Below are 13152 nucleotides of genomic sequence, written 5' to 3' on the forward strand. Positions count from 1 at the left end.
GGACACAAAGAACCACCAACGCACCGATGTCTGAGGGCGTCTGCCACTGGCAGGGGAAGTGGTGGGGGAGATAGGCCTCCAAACCTTGGAGGACCTGAGATGTCCCCAGAGAGGTGGCGTCTGACATATAGACACAGACATACAGGCACACACAGATACAAACATCCATTCCCACCCTCATGCTCTCATATGCAATTACTCAACACTCACCCAACGTGGAGACAGACATAGAGAGACACTGTACACACAATCACACTCCCCAAGCGTACTCTAAGCCCCGGGTCTAGGTACCTTTGCCCCTGGAGGGGGAAACTGCACCCAGACCCAGGTGGTGTTACTCTTTTCCCTGGGGTGGGGAGAAGCAGACCACCCCGCAGCAGGAGGGAGGCCCCACACTCCAGACCCCAGTCGGACCGCCAACTCCTCCTCCCGGCCCCCCGCTCCAGCAGGCCGCAGAGAACGGGGGTGTGAGAAGACTCCAAACCTCCCTCCGCCCGCTCATATGTAGTGTTGATGCATGTGTGTTCTAAGGTGCATTTAAAACCCAGGAGGGAATGGAGCTACCTGCCAGAGAGCAGCAGGTAAGCACATAGCCCCTCCTGATAGCCCTCGATGTCTACATGTATTTAAAATTGAGAGGTGGGCAACGACGCCAGGGGTGAGGTGTACACCCTGATGGTAATTTGGATTCCGTGTAGCATGCCCACCCCCAAGATCCTATATGTATGTGTAATGAGAGTGTGAATAATGTGAATGTCTAAGTTGTGAGATAAAATTGAGGCACAGGCAGCCAGAAGGGGACAGAGGGGGGGATGCCTCCCCTGCACCCTGGTGACACATCTTTACCCCAAGGCCCTGCATGTGTGGGTAATTGTGGTGGAGCGGGAAGAGGGAGGCAGCTGGAGAAGGGGAGGGAAGGAAGGGACGGGCAAGTGACCCCTCCCTGGGGCCAGCTCCCCCGCTGACCCCAGTAGGCACCCCCATACCCTGCAACCCGCCAGGGAAAGGGGGGCCCAGGCCCCTCCGGACCGGGGCCCAGAACAGCAGCGTCACCCGGCCCCACAGAGCCCGGGACAGCCCACCCAACCCCACCTCAGAGAAAACTGCACCCACCCCGTCATCCACTCATCTTCCAGACTACACAAGACAATAGACGCCCAGGCTGAGATCTTCCTCCACCTCTCCTGTATCCCCCCCTCCTTTTATCTGAGTTGATGTTGGATAATTCACATTAGTAACCACTGGATTGTTTTTCTTGGCCATCATGCTTTAATTACACTGCTGTTGGTGTGTTTTCAGGCAGCCGTTGGTTGTATTGCTCTGCTTTACAGCACTCTTTGCATATAATTTGTTCTTGGTTAACATCACTTGCCCATAATCTTCAGTATTTCCAAACAACGGATGATCTGCTTCAAGGGACACACTCTTCGCCTTCTGCCATGCCAGACATTGCAGTTTTGCTGTATATCTGTCTGAATGAACAGCTGTGACTGGCACATGCAGGCGTGTGGTCAGGCAGTGATTTAGGGAGTGCTTGATTGGCTTTTGCTTTGCGTTCCGTTGGTGGAACACGCATTTTCAGTATTGCTTGATCATGTTCATTTATCATTTGTGGGAAGCCAAAATCATAATCAAGAATGAAATTGTTAATATAAGTTGTGAAGCCCGGCATGCAGTATTTCCTCTGCTCGTTGTGACACTATAAAGCCTGATTTAGACTCAGTTGAAGCTTTGTAGAGCTTACAGTGTAACCTATGTAAGTGGCTGACTTTGTTGCTAGTGTTTATGCTACTGTTAGTGCATTGCGTGTTAATTATCTTGTAGTGATGTTGTTGTGGTTATTTTTTTTGGAAGCAATCACATTTGTCCCACAAGTTTTTGCACTTCTTAACACGTTCGTTCCGATAGTTTCAGCAATCTCCCTCCAAGAGATTGCCGACATTTGTGAGTCTTTATATCATTTTTATTCCTTATGTTGAGACGATGATTGTTTTTCTTTAGTGTTTTTGTTCTGTCGACATGCTGTATGTTCCGTCATAGGGTTACAGGGGGTGAGTATTAATGAGCATTAATGACACAGCTATAATGTAGATTTCCCACTGAATCATAAATCTCTGGTATGTCTGTTGATACCAGTGAACTCAGCTTGTGTGGGTCTTTTAATTCTTGTGCACAGCCACAGTTATTCCCGAGTTCATTTTTGTCTTATCTCCAGAACAACTGAGATCAACCAATGGTTGTTCAAGCTGGTATGAAAAAGCACATTCATTTTTTAGGCCTTTACTCAGGTAATTGAAGAATATAATGCAAACTATTTGATTAGTGATTATATGTAGACTTATATATATATATATATATATATATATAATTTGTTTCTTGTGTAGTACTGCTCTGTAAATATACTGAGATATACAAGACAAACTACACCATAACCAAGAAATTATATCACAAGAACAGCTATATTAGCTTATAGCAGTCTTAAATCATTAGCAGGCTCACCCATCTTCTTAGGCAAATATGCCATGAGTTATTTTCCTTCATTTTATATTTTTTTCATTTGTGCTTTTTCGGGTTATACAGATTTAGCTTTGATGTTGAGGAAAAAGCATCTTGCTTGCCAGCAGTCAGCACAATTAGCCACATCAGGTTATGATCAAGCCGTACTGCAGGTGAAGGCTAAACTATTATTTTTTATTTAATAAGGGGACCGCTTGAGGCAGCAGGATTCCACCATCATCAGCTTTATGTATATAAATAAATGCTGCTTAGTTCTGTCATATTTGGAATAATATGATGATGCACCAGATTTTTAATTTTGTTTTTTTCCTGATACACAGCGGGATAGCGATTGTTGGTTGGGCATTCATCCTGTTTTAGACCACAAAACCATGACTCATTATGACTAATAGCTTCTGATTAGTTTTGTTTACTTCCCTCAGCTTTCACAGTAGGTACCTGGCTCACCCACACGCACATGTATGGGAATGGATTCACCTAGCCTGATATGTGATATGAAACATGTTAAGCATCCAGGGCCATAGAATCACTACCAGCTCCTTTCCAGTAACAGAGCAGCCTAATTATTTTCTTTCCTGCTTAAGAATCAGTTGATTGCATGTCTTTTAGTTGGTCTGAAAGCAGCTAAAAGGAAATGTGCTGTCATATTCACATCAAAAATGTTATTATTCTGCACACACAGCACACAGACACAAGGTTGACATTTTCTAATTAAACGTTTCCTTAAGCTGTGTACATCTCCCAGGGAAGTCTGAAAGACGCGGACGCCCTCACTGCCAAGATGAAAGAACTCATTATTTCCCTTGCCCACTATCGTCCTCATGTTTCGCCCCTTTTTATCCAGATAACAGAACTATTCCATTTAATCAATGCTGCCTGGTAGAGTACAGCAGTGCAGCAGCGGTCAAGAAAATGCACCTCAACAAGTAAGCATAAAATTCAATACTGCTCCCCATCCCATCCACCTCCCCCCCTCCGCCCGTGCCACCCCAAAACAAACAAGCACACGGAGCAGCGGGGCATTCATCATTGCTGTTTCTGGTTTGACAACTCGCTCTGTTTTAGTATTACAATCATAAGCCCTGAATTGGATAAGGGCAGCAGGAGAAGTTGAAAAATGGAAACGCAATGGATTTGGCCCGCCACCAACTGCAAAAGAACCATAAAAAAATAAAAACCCTTTCCTGTTCAATTGGAAATGATGCTGCTGCACAGAAGTTGTAAGGAGTCAGAGATTATATTCTAATCTTCGACTCGCACTTTGGTAGTTGTTTTTGAATGGAAACCATGGGTATTGTTAAAAAAAGCCTTAATATGGAAATTATTTAACAAGGCAGAAAAGGGAGGGAGGGAGGGGGTAGATAAGCAGTAAGCAAGCAATTGTTTGAGTCCAAGTGTCGGGTTAGACAAGCAGCAACGAATGATAACCAAAAAAAACCCCCCAAAACAGTTAGAGAACAAAAGCAGGATTGGATCAGCTCAACATCACATCAAAACAAGCATAACGATCAACAAAATGTCTAAAACACATCACAGGATATATGTCGCAGAAAGCAGTGTATGCTTGGGTTCAGTCTGAAACTTCCATCAGATATCCAACTGACAGACAGGCAATCATCAAACCAAAGCCGTGCGCATTAGGCTGTATTATCTGTAGCTGCAAACTGTGCAGCTTCTCTTGTTCACAGAGAAAAAGAAAAGTTCCTCTGAAAAGAAAGCTTCCATCGTTCTAGCAGGCACCAGCTAGCATTGAATTCCCAGATCAGTCACATTTAAATCCGAGCTCCCAGCAGGAGTAACGGGGCATTAGAGTTCGCTCTGGAACAGATAGATGTTATTGCAAACATATCGGTTATCATAGTCAAATATTATCTTAAAGAACTAAAGACAGGAAGCTCTGCGAGCAGATTCTTGGAATCTGGGCTCTTTCAGGCAAATATTGTGTAACAGCTTTTTACATGGTTCGCTTCAGTCCAGAGAGTTTCAGTCCAGCTATTTATATTTTTAGCCCACTTGCAACACGGAATTTTGAATACACAATAATGCCAAGACCTCTGAAATATTTCAACAATATCTGTGAAAGGCAGCATCTGAGCTGAAGCTGTGTGGACTTATATTTCTGTGCATCTGATAAATATTTTCCCATCACCAACTACTTTGAGCAGAGGCATATATCATGCATACAAATCATGATTCAAAATAAATCATAAAACAAAACCTTCATCTCTGCTAGACAGACTAGGAGAGGCTTTTATTTTGGCGAGCAGGTTTAGATAATGCGAAAGTCTTGAGCCCCAGTTCTCAAATCCTTCTCTCGCTGTGAGATAATTGCACATTTCGCCTGCAGGAACCTCACAGACTTCTGATCAAACCCAACCTTAAAAACAGCCTCAAACCTTTTGCTGTTATTGGTACTTTATTAATCTACCAACTCTTGTTTGGAAGGGATTAGATGAACTATTTGGAGCCTGTCATTCAGTGTTAAAGTGCTATAAAAGCTGTTGGGCAGTCTTGATTAAAAAGTGATAGTGGAACCAGCGCACCAAATGTAATGTAAAAAGTAGTTAACCTGTTTCGTATTTTGACGATATGTACCTAAACTTAAACCCCTTAAGGAGAAATGTTCTTAGCTATTGCTGTTCATATCCATTTGTATAAAGAATATCTAAGAACACAAGTCTCTTCTTGTAAGTGTCAGTATATTTACTGCAAACTATTTCTCTACATAAGGATGGACGGATGGATGGATACTTCCTGATGACCGCTACATAGACAGAGGAAAAAACATTAAAAACATGGCTGCAAATGCATCTCTGCTATCAGTGTAGTAGTCTTCCTTCACAGCATTCAACCAGCAGGGCAGGCAAACAGGATCTGACTTCATTAAGACGGGAATAATTTGATCAGGTGTATTTAAAACTCAAGGCAAAACAGCAAGAAGGAAAATGAACCTTAGACGTCCAATGAAATTTGAACACTTTTCACAGGAAAAGTGGTTATACAAATCATATAACAGAGATTCTGCAACTTTTCCATACATATGAAGTTCACTGTAGTAGTTGTAATGGGAATTATAACTCCTTCTGTGAAAAGATTTGTATAATCTTTCTTTCTTTTTTAGCTGAGGAGAGGTTCACTTTTACAATCATATCTTCAGGGTCTTTGAAAGTATTCAGGATTCAACTTTTGTTTAAATTTTGTAAGAGATAAAAAACTGGTTTGGTGTGAACTTTCTCCCCACTCACACAGATCACATTTAGTCTAAAACATGTTCATTTATAAAAAATAAAATAAATTAATTAAATACAATAAATTAAAATGTTAAACCCCCGAAAGACTATCAGCTAATTTTGTGGCTAAAGAAGTGATCAACAGTGTGAAAACAGCCCTGTTTGAAATTATTTAGCTTTACTGCCAACGCACTGCTCGGTGCAGTGTTTCTCCATGACTGAGCCTTCTCAGTAAGCTATTCTCACCGCCTGCAGTAAGAATAGCTTTGTAATGGTGTTGCTTATTTTGCATGTGTGTTTTCGCCTCTGTGTGTCTTTCAGTAAGTGTTTGTGTGGACTGCATTTACGCATGTATGTTTATGGATGCGTGTGTGCTCATGTGTGCATGAGCCTTCAAAGGCACATTCATGGAATAATGTCCTGTAGGGCAGGCAGGTGCCAGGGGATCTGACTGAGAAGAAACTGCTCAGCTGTGGTAATAAGTGTCTTCCTTGTTGGAATAATGCTTAAGACTAAAAATGACTGGAATGATTCAGACTTGCCAGCATGGTCCGCTGGGCTCCCACTTACCACAGCATGAAAATATAGGCTGCAGCAGCACAGTGAGAAATGTTATGGTTTCACTCTGTTGTGACCGTGTATATGAGCTGGGGAGGCAATGAAAAAAGGCCTCACACAGAGCCCAGCACTATCCAGCAAGTCGAGTTACCCCTAGAGAAATTAGCACATAATGTTCTTGAATTCTAATTCATAATGTTCTCTTAAAGGCTTGTTAGTAGCTTGGTTGGTTGTTCTAAGAGCAAATGGCTCTTCTGAGAGAATAGAGGGGTGTTAAAGAGCTTACACGTGGGCTGTTTAGAAAAAAAAGAAAGAAAGATTAAAGCATGACAATTGAATATCTTCAGATAGCATTGTGTTTGTTTTGCCCAACCTCCCCCTTTTAACCTTTGATAAGAACCACATGGAAAAACATTATTCAGATCTTTTCATACTATATGACATTTTTATTATGGATATGATGCAATTCATCAGTGTGATGGCATCAGCTACACAGGGGTAAATCAGTCCATTTTTTACTTTATTAGTTTGCTTTGCAGTTAATCATTTGGTTAAACCTAACACTGATATTATGAGGCGCGCACATAGTAACATTGTGTGGTTTTTCTAAAACGTTTTGTTATATTAATTATGTTTCTCTTTCTTTGAGTTACCTGGGTTTGGGCGGTGGCTGTTTCCTGTCTGGGCAAAAGGCGTGGCTGAGGACTCTGGGAACAAAATGCCTGCTCAGCAGGACCAACCATGGGCTTACCAGGAGCAGGGGTGTTTTAGGTTTAGCTAGGTTATTCTGTGCTTAGTTAATATTAGTGTGTGTTTTGTTTTCCCCCTATTGTGTGTTAATGGTTTGGCCAAATCATTACAAAAGCTACCCTCATGTGTCTTTGTAATTAGGTCAGTTCGTGAGTTAAGTTGTGTCTCACTTTGTTTTGTTTAAGTTTCTGGAAATTCTTTTTTGTAGAGTTATATTTAGTTGACCTCTTTTATGGGCCTGCTAAGTATGTTTTTGAATTTTGTTAATTTTGGACTTTTTGAGGGTTAAAATAAAGAAAACCCTTTTTGAAGATACTTTTTTGCCTGTGTCCTCTTTGCTTTGGCTGCTTGGTCCCTCACAATCAGTGCTACTGATGCCTAATTTATTGGATTTTTGGTGTCCTGCCATGTCAGCGTTCTTTGTAAAAAGGAAATAAAAAATAAATCACGCACTCATCAGCGAGTCACGGATGTGCTAATGGCTAAAAAGAGCGTGAGCAAAGCTCCTCGCCACTGCCTGTGAGTCTATCTACATTAATGTATTTCTACATCACTCTGGTATTTCAATCATAACAAATAATATGTTTTAATTTAAAGCGCAAATCAGGCTCTGAATAATGAATGCTGTTTTGTCAGCCAAAAGCTCACTTCTCAGAGTTTTGCTGTTGCTTTCCACTCAACCTCTGCAACTTATTAACTATGACTCATCGGTTGCAGAGCGGAAAGTGGAAGTTTTCTGTTCCTGAATAAAAAACATTGTCAGTGTATACATCTCTACTGTTACCACAAACCATATGACTATAATCTATCAACTGAAAAAAAATCTTTAGACCACCTGGCATACAGTAAAAACAAGAAAATACAAATATTTTTAAAATCTGTCAAAAACTTGTTTAAAACAAAAAAAATATGCTTTTATTTCTTAAACTAAATTCATGTTTTTATACCTAAATTTGAGACTCTAAGAAGTCAGAAGTTAATGAAACAACATTTAATCACAAAAACATTTGTTAAGCACTGTAGATGATAACAGATTTTCAGTCTTCGTCACATTAACTGTCTAATTGCAAAGAGATTGCATGCAGTTGCCAACTTTATGCCTTTTATTTGCAAACTGATTGAAGACTGATTTTGTGCTATTGGCACTTTATCGTAGTCAACCCGATAACACGGCAAAGTGTGAAATAGACACCTTGGTCAACTGTGTCTGTAATGAGATTCACTGCACGTGGTAGCAATAATTCTTGTTTTTCACTAGTGGGATGATAGCATTAGTGAAACAAGATAAATTTGTCCTGGATATATTAATGTTTACAACCCTGTTTGACTTCTCCATAGATTTTATGCGTGTAAAATGTAACACTCTCATTCGGTACTTCCAACATCACTGTAACCTGCGAATCAAAATGGATAGTGAGCTAATACATCATTGAGTTTTTTGGTTTAAAATTTTTTTACTTTGCAAACGCAGCTTAAATCTGTGTCATTTTCTTTTTCCACCGTTCTTTTCCTCATCTATCACCACAGAAACCCTCTTTCTGCCCGTCCAACAATTCAGTTCTACCTTATTCTGCTCTTTGTTGTCTTTCGGGTGGTCATTGCATTGTTCTGATTAGTACTATATTATTATATAATTAAATATGAGAGCAAATTTAACAGAAAAAACCCATTAGTTAAGTTAAATACTTTTTTTTTCCTTCTTCTAAAATTAAGGCTACTTGCTGTTGTATAAAACACAGATTGTGGTTCTGCCTTTGCTAATAAATTAAGTCAAAAAACTATCTTAGCCAAGAGAACAGTTAAAAAAAACTCATGACCATCTGGCTCAGAAATTTTTAATCACTAGTGTTGCGAATGGGGACCTTCATCTAAGCAGAATGGAGGACTTCTCCCGTCCTCTGCAGCTTTAAAACTGAGAACCACGGCCCTCCTGGAGCTTCTTAAGTCTTCACCAGGAAACTATAAACTTTCTTACATGATAAATATGTAAAAACAGTCTAGAAGCTCCTTCCACTCCCATTCAAACTTTAAAATTTAGAACTAGGCATGTGTCAATCCATTAAAATAATAATACTAATAAAAAATGTTTTTTTGATTTATTAACTATAATTACCATTTTGCTCAATGCCGTGTCCACAGGAATCCAGGCCTTCTATGCACCACGGAGTCTTTCGTAAGTAGTTTCAAAGACTACTTATAAAATTAAATAACACACACACCAGCTGGAGTCACTGCAGTCAGGACACCCAGGCCAGCCAGTCTAAATACTTAAATGAGTTCAGGGAGTTTGGGGTTCGTCTCACCCGTTCTGACCTCCTCCATTCTGTCTTGTTGCCATCTCATTTATAAAATGACGGGAGAATTGGGAGACCCTTTAATTGAATTTGTCTTGGTCATATGTGGTCACATTTGGACTCAGACACAAACAATGTTGTCGCCACTCCTTCACCTCCTTCCCAGAGGGTGAAAAGTGTATATCTGTCTTTGGATCCTAGCAGTCAGGGGATGACAATAAATCACGACAGTTCTCAGGATAGGAGAAACAGTGGAGGATGTCTTCATGCTTCAGCGGTAAACCCTCTGGATCTTTGGTAACATTTGCTCAGTGATGTGACCAAAATAAAAAAAAAAGGAAAAATATAAAATAACATTGTCTGGCCCAAAATGTTATTCATCCTCCAGCTTCCCGATGTTTCTCAATTCTGTCCCCGCAGACAGAATAATATACTGTTTTCACATTCAATTATGCAGCAGCTGAAACTGCTCAGGAGAGGAAGCAGAGGAACAATGACAATATTTATTAGGCTAGAGAGGACAGCAGCGTTATCTCTGCTGGTAATGACAACATGAAACTCCACTATTTCACCCTTTTTTTATCCTGACGTGGCCTGTTGTATTCGATGTATTGAGATTTTCTCCTGCAAAGTGCGATGCTCTTCACTCACATCCAGTAAGATATATTATTTACTTTGTTCTAAGGAAGAAGAAATCCTTGACGACCGCAAGCTTCTCTCTAGACCGTGTGATATGTGCTCTGATTGCAGGTAATACTCAGCTGTTCAATCACTTATTAATGATTAAATATACAAAATACACAGCCTGCTGCTTCTGCAAGACCAAAACCCAAAGTGAAGTCAGGTGGTCCCTGAATAATAAATAAAATAAAAAGTACAATAATCAATTATTCATGGTCCTTGTTATTTCAATTAATTTCTACATCACTGTGGCGCCCCTGCCTGCCATTGTAAATTCCAGCTGTCATCCTCTTCAAGAGTCCAAGAACAATGCTCAAACACAATCAGAAATATCATTAAACATTTACTTTGGCTAACTCCAAAGAGGGAGACTCGTCCAACCCTAATATGGCACTTTTGAAGTGAGTTGTTCCTTGTCAACACATGAAGTTTTAAAATGTTTTTTTATGAGCCGTCATTTATGCGAGAAACCATTAAGGAGTGAATCATAGTGTGGAGAAAAAGCCCGGCTTGCTTGATATCACCTAAATCATCTGGATGGAACAAACACTAATGGCTAAACTGTCAGTTTGATGCTTTGCCTGCTGGCTGCTTTGTTACAACATTCCTGCTTTTTATTAAATTCATGATGATATTCAAAGTAATTTCCAGTAAGGAAGAAAGTAAGAAAACAGATCATTGCTTGTAATATTTTTTTTAATAGTCAACAGCAAAGATTTAATTAAACTGTCAAAGCCTGGATCTCTTTTAGAATACTGCAATTAGTCGAGACAGGTAAAAGTGTTGATTATTGTTGCATTTATATACAGTGACAGATTAACAAGTCTGCTTTTTTTGATTTGTTTTTTTGTTTTTGCAATTTCTCTACTCTCTTATTGTACTTTGGGACATCACGCTTCCAAAAATACATGCCTATACCAGCAAGGACCATCATGAGGCAAAGTGACAGGCACTTATACAAGGCGTGACAGTGTGAAGTTGCACATTATTGGTTCCCTTGTGATTTGAAACTTAAAGACACAAGGTGCAAGATGCAATATATTTCATATATAGACCCAATTCCCCCTGAAAATATGTGAAAATGTACAGAATGGAACAGAATGCAATGATTTGCAAATCTCATAAAGCCATAAACCCAAGTCCATGCAGTTTTCATCACGTAACACTAACAATGGGACCTATAATTCCAAGTTGGAGTCCAGACATGGACTCTCAGAGATTAGCCATTCACCACTGCTTAGCAGAAATCTAAGTGTAGTAGCAATTCTCATTTTCTCTCATTAGCAAATGACTTAATTCTCCCAGCTTTCACTAAATCCGCCTTGCTTCGAGTACTTCACTGTTACTAACCTTCTGAGAATGCAATTAGCTAACACCCAAATAAGATTGATTTACGAGTCTAAACCAAGAGACTTCCCTGACAGATTAAAAGAGGGCCGCGTATAATCTCTACCTGCACTCAGTGAGCAAACACAGTCCCTCTTTAATTAAGCATATCTATAGGGGAGAGTAGAATACAATCCACTGTATTGAATGTGTTCAGGTGCTGGTGTGATGAAGAGTTGTGTTTCACTTGATAGAATTACGCCACAGCTGAGGAGCTCAGGGTTCATTGTGCGAGCCCAGTTTTTCCAGATGTCACAGCAATTCATTTCCTGCCAGCGTGTAAAGACAAAAGCACCATTCCTCTGAAGAAATCCATGAGCCCTCCGAGATGCTTAACTGTTGACTGTGATCATTCACCGAAGAGACATTTATCGCAGCTGCTAATTAAATATTTTCCGTAACAACACCTTGCATCCCGCAGGCCTGCTGCAGTGCCTTGTGTTCTTTCTGCAAGAGTGAGAAAGTTAGCTTAGCCAAGGCAGCTTCCCAGTATTGACTGTGGGTTGTTTGCTGTTGGTGTGCTAATGCAGTACCTGCTGTTTCAAACACTTCCTGAGGGATATGTTGAAACCAAGTCAATATTTATGAGTATTGCTGCTGTGGGCTCTTCCCTAATGGCATATGGCTGCTGAGGTGTCCATGCAGAGTGAAGGCAGGACGCCTGAGGCTTGTAATGATGAGAGGGCTGAGAGAGGCAGAGAGACGTGGAGGAAGTACATTTTTTTGAGAGCGAGAGAGGCGTAAAAGAGTTTCATACAGTACATATTGACCTGGCCTTTGTAGTGGTGATGTTGCAATCTCCTGACCTGCCCTCAGTATTAGAAATCTATTCAGTTTAGAGTCTGGAGAAAAACTGTGTGTGCTTCTGTGTGGGTGTGGTGGACTCAAGACAGATATGTGTTCTGCTTGCATACTACACTACTGTAAGGCGTGCGATTTGGATTGGGTGTATAGCAAGTTTGCAAAGACAATGCGTGCAGACTAATATCATTCATTTTTTAACCCTGATTTTATTTTCCTAAATTTGTGAAAATTACTTATACAATCTAAATAATTGTTTTTTTTCTTTAAGTTGTTTCTGTAAATCTACTGAACAGTCTAAAGACATAACACAAGGTGATATCATAAACTTTATTGACTGCTAATACTCACTTCATAAGAAATAATAGCATCAAATTCAACAGTTGAATGATTGGATTGAAACCGATGAACAAATTGGAAAGCTTTCTGTAAAATGTTGGCACTCTAAGACTAGGTGGCAGACTTAAAGGACACTTTAAACTCTCCCTGGGAACTGGTGCTCTTGTAATCCCAATATCAGAAACTTCACATATTATGGACAATCTTAAAATTTTGTCTAGTCTCAAACTCAACACAGACTCAAGTCTGAGGAATATTTACAGGTCACCAGTGCAGTGCAGACTAAATGCCATCTTATTTATACAGCACACCTAGAAGCCAAACACTCTTTGGTTGGAAAATCACCTGTCACTTCGATTTGTGTTATTGTGCATTAAATTGTATCACACATACAGTCATGTTTAAAGAAAGTACCCGTCTTTTAGTTTTAAGGTTCTGCATATCAGGATATAATAAAAATACTTTGTTCATTTTAAATTTAGGCAAATATAACCTCAAAATATGATACATTATGTCATTATGTACAAAACCTGAGCCAAAATGCAGATGCATTTATGAGAAAAACTAAGTACACCCTTGCTGCTTCCACAGGGTAT

This window comes from Neolamprologus multifasciatus, chromosome 19 (genome assembly GCF_963576455.1).
Source record: "Neolamprologus multifasciatus chromosome 19, fNeoMul1.2, whole genome shotgun sequence".
Lineage (NCBI taxonomy): Eukaryota > Metazoa > Chordata > Actinopteri > Cichliformes > Cichlidae > Neolamprologus > Neolamprologus multifasciatus.